At 62.0% G+C, this 6338-nt stretch overlaps 1 long non-coding RNA gene across 1 annotated transcript; it reads left to right on the top strand.

Annotated features, from left to right (window-relative positions):
* The first annotated feature begins 3376 nt into the window (after nucleotides 1–3376).
* On the top strand, nucleotides 3377–5917 carry LOC140633073 (uncharacterized). The gene is made up of 3 exons (XR_012030711.1): nucleotides 3377–3472; nucleotides 4593–5517; nucleotides 5624–5917. It is a non-coding gene; the product is annotated as an uncharacterized lncRNA (long non-coding RNA).
* The last annotated feature ends 421 nt before the right edge of the window (nucleotides 5918–6338 follow it).

The following is a 6338-nucleotide window of genomic DNA, read 5'->3' as shown; positions in this document are numbered from 1 at the left end:
CCCTGGCTCGGCCACCTGCTTCGGGAGCCACCCCGGGGGCTCCTTCTAACCTCTCCCCACCTGGGGCTGTTCCAAGATCCCCCGGAGGCCCTGGGCAGAGAAGCTGGGAAATGCAAACATGGCCCTCAGGGTAGGCAGCGGCCTGCAAAGGGTCAGGGCGGCTCACACCCTGGAGAGAAAAACACGCCCATGTGATTCCTGCCGGTGGTGTCCTTGCTTCTGCTCATCTGGACGCAGGGTTGGGAAGGCAGGGAGGTGTGGGATCCGCGACAGGACTTCCTGATGGGTCTGCCGAGGGCTTGCTGTGCCCGGCCCGCTATGCGCCCGCCTTATCTCAGTCAATCCTTTCCTACAGCTCCGAGGTAGGACCCGCCGTATCCGCCGGGACCCTTCTGGAGCTAACACAGCTGGGGCCCAGGGCAGCGGAAGTGACTTGACCACGGTCACTCATTCATTCAAAAAATACTCAGTGACGGGGAGGTACCGCTTCCTGGGGACAGAAGCTTCAGTTTGGGAGGATGGAAAAGTCCTGCCCAGGGACGCTGGTGACGGTTGCACCGCGACGTGCACGTATGGAACGCCACCGAGCCGCACACCTAAAAATGGATGCAGTGGTCAATTTTATGCGGTGTGCATTTGCCTACAATAATGAAACCATTGAAAAAAATAGCGATTGATCCCCAGCTATGTTCCAGGCACTGTGCTGGTGCCCATGGACAGCGGTAAATAAAGCAATTACCTCTGCCTTCATGGAGCTGACATTCTAGAACCTTCTGTGGATGGAAGGAGGGGCGGATGGCAGTGTTCCATATCTGCTCTGTGCCATGGGGAAGAAAGCCACCAGCCACAGGGGCTACTGAGTCCTTGAAATGTGGCTAATGCCCCCCAGGAACTGGCTTTGATTTTATTCCCTTTAAATTAAATTTGGGGGGCACCAGGGTGGCTCAGTGGTTGAGCATTTGCCTTTGGCTCAGGGTGTGATCCTGGGGCCCTGGGATCGAGTCCTGCATCAGGCTCACTGCAGTGCCTGTGTCTTTGCCCTTCTCTCTCTCTTTCTCTCTCTCTTTCATAAATAAATAAAATCTTTTTTAAAAATTAGTTTACATTTAAATAGGCAACTGTGGCTAGTATAGAACTAGACAGTGCAGTTCTAGAAGCTCAGTCCCATGAGGGTGAGCACTGGGCCCAAGTTGGCCTAACCTGTCTTCCTCAAGCTTTCGCCTCTTGAATTCCAACAGTGTGGGCCTCCTGTGTCAGAACTGCCGGGGATCCCCAGGCTCCACATCACACCCACCGAATGGGGGGCCCAGGGGTCTGTATTTTGGCAGAGTCCCAGACGATTCCAACGCACAGTAGTCCCAGTCTGAGGTGCACCACCCTTCTTGTCCCAGACTCCCCGCTGGGGTGAGTTTGACGCAGCTCTGATCTGTGCTGGGCCTCCTGGGAGGGGACCAGGCTGCTTAGGGGATCCCCGAGCCAGCTAAGCCAGCCCCGGAGATAACTAGTCCTGGTCACCAGCTGACAGTCCTCACCCCCGTGCCCTGCAGAGAGAAGCGGTGGCCTTTCCAGGCTGCGCTCAGAGGGGCTGCGGAGGGCCCCTGACCTCCTTGGCTTGCGTCCCCCCGTCCCCCAGCTCACAGCGCCGACCCTAGCTGGGGGGCAGCAGGACAGAGAGACTTGGCCTGGCACCCCACCCTGCAGACCAGCCTGGCCAAGCAAGAGGAGGAAGGAAGCAGCAGAGGGCCAGGCCAGGGACCAGCGGGGACAGGGGTGGGGGTGACGCAGACCTCAGGAATTTGAAAACAAACATTTAGCCAACAGAAGGAAGAGGCTTCTGTGGGTTGCTGAGGCAGGGCGGGCCCAGTCCCCTCCCTCCCGTGCAGGGGAGAGTCTGAGTCCCAGCCCTGCTGAAGGTGGCCCCTGGCTGAAACCAGTGCCTGCAGGGTTTCCACTCCAAGAGGGGAAGGACTTTGGGGGGTGCGGGTATAGGGACCCCGTGGGCTCTACACAGACACTGGAGCGCCCTGGCTGCAGTGAGCAGGCGCTGGGGGTAGGCGGGGCGGGCAGAGAGCCCGTAGCAGCAGGAATACCCGGGAGGAGGCTCAGTACCAACATTTTGCTCATGAAGCATGTATTGAGCACCCATGGCATGCCAAAAATTCAGAGACAAAAGCACTGGGCTTTTGCGAGCCCTCTGCAGAGGAAGTCAGACAAGACTTCCTGGAGGAGGTGGCACCTAGGCTGAGCCCTGAAGGACAAATGCTGCCAAGGCAGAACAGAATCTTACTAACCCCACCCTCCCTCTCCTAAGGCCAGCATTCAGCGAGTGGACGAGTGAGCACGTGACCAGCAGGTGCTGGACGGAAGGAAAGAAGGAACCGTGTGAGGTCTGAAGCCTCAAGGCCCAGGCCCCAAAATCCATCTTCTCACCCCTCAGCCTTTAACTCTCTTTATAGCCCCGGAGCTAGGCTCCCATTCCCTACCCAGAGAGTCGAGCCAGCCGGCGTGGGTTCAAGTCCCAACTCAGTCACTCGCCAGCTGTGTGACTTTGAGCACCATACTTGACTCCTCGGTGCGGGGGGTCCACTCTCCATCGCAAGGCAGTCATCGCACCACCTCACAGCTAAGGTGCTTAGAACAGCGTGGGGCGTGCAGCGAGCGCTGCGTAAGTGTTTGCTAATACGAGGTACGCACTGGCTTACTCATTCACTAATTCACTCGCATTCATTCATTCCCGTTCAATCCCCCGCTCGCTCACTCCCACACTCCTCCCTCTCCCAGTCCCTTGGGGAGTCCTCCCCAAGCCCCAGCTCGTCTCTCACCCCCCCGCCCTCTGCCCGTCCTGCATGGTGCCCGCCACACTGCTAACTACTAAGACACGTTCATCAATTGTCCCCAACTCAACACAAGCAAGAAGCTGCCTGGAGCAGGGCTGCCGTGCCGCTACCCGAGCCGGGGCGTGGGCGCCAACCTCCAGCATGGGCTTCTGGGCTAGGGGCACCCCAAGCCCCCCGGGCCTCCACCCCCGGGTCTTGCCCACTCCCCTCTCTGACCGCCTGGAGTCTCCCAAATCCCGACCTCGCCCGGCAGGGGGGCCCCGGGCAGCGCCCACTCCGCACCCACATCTCAGGCCCCGTCAGGGCCAGGAGCCCCCGACCCGGTGCTTGAGCCAGCGGGGCCCGAGCCCGGAGCCCGGGCCTGGATGTGGGAGCTCCAGGGCTGGGGCCCATTTCACAAGCGAACAATTAGAGCCGCGTGTGGAGCATAATGATTGCATGCTGATTAATGTTAGGTGGGCAAGCGGAAGGGCCCGCAGCTTCCTCCTTCCCCACAGGCCCCGAAGAACAGGTCGAGCGGGGAAGAGTCTGTAAAGGACATTTCCTGATCGTCACGCCGGGTTCCCTGCTCGGCACTTTCCGTGTTTTCACGGCACAGCTCGCGGTCATCATTGAGGGAAGTGAGGCTCAGAGAGGTAAGGGGACCTGCCCAAGGCCACACAGCCAAAACAGACTTGGTCCTGGAAATCAACCCTACACCAAGACTGGGGCTCCTGGCATTGTCGGGTGGGGAGTGGGCACGGCCAGGGGTCCTGACACCCCAGCCTGTCCCAGGACGAGTAGGGTTGGCATCTGGGCCACAGGACAGGGGCTGGACCTGAGGGTGAGGTGACGTGGGGGCCAGAGGGTGGGACCAGGGCCCAGCAGGAACAGGAGCAGGGCGGGTAACGGGAGCCTGGCCAGGTCCGGGCTGCCGGGCAGGCTCTGCTGGGCCCTGGGAACAGCAGGCTCGTCCTGTGGAGCCGCCAGGGTGATACCAGCCTCCGCCAGCCGACTCAGCGATTGCATCGGCCCTTTCCTGGAAGCCTGCAGATGCGGTGGGGGAGTCCAGAAGGGAGGCACCTGTTTGGGGAAAGGGGGTGTGGGCTCCCCAGCCTGCGCTGCGGCTCTGCACCAGCCAGCCCGTGCGCATTTACCCCCCGGTGCCCTGGGCAGCCCCCTCCTGCCGCCTGGACCCCCAAGGCCCCGGGTCCCACAGGCAGAGCTGGAGGCAGGGACCTGCTCCAAGGTGTCCCTGGGGCCTGGAGTGGCCGGTGCCGCTGGCCACCACCTCCGCCCAGCAGTACAGCCTCCCCGGGCCCGTCGGCACCTGCCTTCCGCAGCGCCTTGTTCCGCCCCACCCTGACAGGGGCAGGCAGAGACGGGCGCCAAGGCCAGGCTGATGTGACACCATTGGTGTCCTCCTTTGGAGAATGTCAGTGGCCCTGTGCCAGGCCTAGGGGCGCCAGAGGCCTCCCCGGGATGAGGTCCGGGGCATCCCGCCGCCTAGATGGAACCACGCAGAGGACCGGGTCGGGAGCACCCCTGTCCTGGGCAGCGGGGGGCAGGCCAGGGAGCCCAGCAGGCCCGTCACACGCACTTGTCACACCTTACGGGGGCCAACAGGATCGGGGCTCGTCTGCTGCAAACGGCACCATCCCGCACCCTAGCAGGGCAGGAGTGAGCGGAGGGGGCGGAGGCGTCGGGAGGGCCGGGCACACGGGCGGGAAGCAGAGTGGACCGTGGGGCGTCGGCATCATCAGCTCCCCGTGTCAGCCCACCTCCCAGAGATGCGGCGGGAACGTGCTGGTGACGGCAGGGCCTCTGTGACTGGAGATGGCTGCAGAGCCGGGAGGACGTGCTTGTTCCAGCAAAAGGCTTCGGGGAGTAGGCTCTGGGTCAAGTGGGCCTGGGTGCAAAGAAGCTTTGTGTCTCCGGTGCTGTGCGGCCTCAGGCAAGTCGCTTCCCCTCTCTGAGCCCTGGTTTCCTCTGTAAAATGTGGGCGCTACCAACAGAACCTGCTCGGAGGGCCGACACCTCGGTTAAGGAGGTGATCGGTGCGGCCCACGGGCCAACGCTTAGTACCCGCTGGTGGGGGTGTTTACTGTCCCACCAGGTAGCCAAGAACTTGGCATAAAGCCTGGGACATCCGAGGCCCAGGGCGTGTGTCCAGAGCCTCTGGGGATAAGCACCCGTGTTAGGGACCCTCCCTTGCCCTTCACCTCCGAGGGAAGGGGCTCTGCACTCGGTGCCCACACAGCCCCACGCTTGTGTTCACAGCGCCTCGGGCAGCCTGAGCGCCCCGGAGGGAGTCAGAGAGAGCTGACCGGCCGCGGGAGCAGGGAGGTGGCCACAGGCCCCGGAGGCCGGCCGTGAGGGAAGGAGGGGGCTCCCCACCGGCGCTGGAGGCAGCCGGCGGGCTTCCTGGAGGAGGGGGCCCCCATCATCACCAGCCTGCGTGTCAGACCCCTTCCTCTCCGAGCTGAGGCCTGTCTTCCGGGGGCTGCGCCCTCCCCGCGCCCCTGCCCCCTGCCCGGCCGCTGCCCCCGCTGCCCCCGGGAAGCCTCGGGACGCCTCATCCCCGGGGCCTGAGGAGTAGGCCGGGCGCTCTCTCCGGACTGAGGGCTCTGCTGCCCCCCGGTGGCAGGACTGAGGAGGACGCTGGCCGCTGGGGGAAACCTGCTCAGATGCAGCAATTACGGTAAAAAATAAAATGACAAGGAGGAGGGGGAGGAGGGGAGGAGGAGGGGGAGGACGTTCGTCACTGTACGGTTTGGTTTGTAAAGTGCCTTCTCACTCGGTCACAGGCTGCAGGACACTGGACTGGTTTCAGAACCCGAGTCAGGTTCCAGCTGCCGCTGTGACCTTGGACACGTCGTGTCACCTCTCGGAGCCTGAGTCCTCCTGCCCAACGCTGACCAACCAGGGTGGTTGCGAGGATTGAGTGACCTCACGCCAGGTGACCTCACGCCAGGTGCACAGGCCGCTCTGAGACCACCGTCACCGTCACCGCCGGGGCACCTGTGCCATCCCCCCAGCACTGCCTCCCCTTCGAACAAATGCTTTTTGCAAACTCCCTTTTCACGGTGTCCCCTCCTTGAAGCTGCACCTTTTTTTAAAAAGTTCTTCATTTTTCTTTAAAGATGCTATTTATTTATTTATTTGACAGAGAGGGAGCTGCACCCAAGCAGGGGTCGCAGCAGGGGCAGAGGGAGAAGCAGGCTCCCTGGCTGAGCAGGGAGCCTATATGGGACTCGATCCCCGGGCCCCTCTGGGATCATGACCTGAGCTGAAGGCAGATGCTTCACTGACTGAGCCACTCAGGCGCCCAGAGTTCTTTATTTAAGTGACATCCACACTCCATGCGGGACTCAAACTCACGACCCCGAGGTGAAGACTCGCGCACTCCTCCGACCGAGCCAGCCCCAGGCCCCTAATGGGCACTATTACTCCCATTTAACAGATGAGGGGATTGAGGCTCAGAAAGGGGACATCACTTGCCGGGAGGCTCCTGGCTTGTAA

Source organism: Canis lupus, chromosome 5 (assembly GCF_048164855.1).
Source record: "Canis lupus baileyi chromosome 5, mCanLup2.hap1, whole genome shotgun sequence".
NCBI lineage: Eukaryota > Metazoa > Chordata > Mammalia > Carnivora > Canidae > Canis > Canis lupus.
Note: the sequence above shows the minus strand (reverse complement) of the source record. Positions and strands in the feature narration are given on the sequence as shown.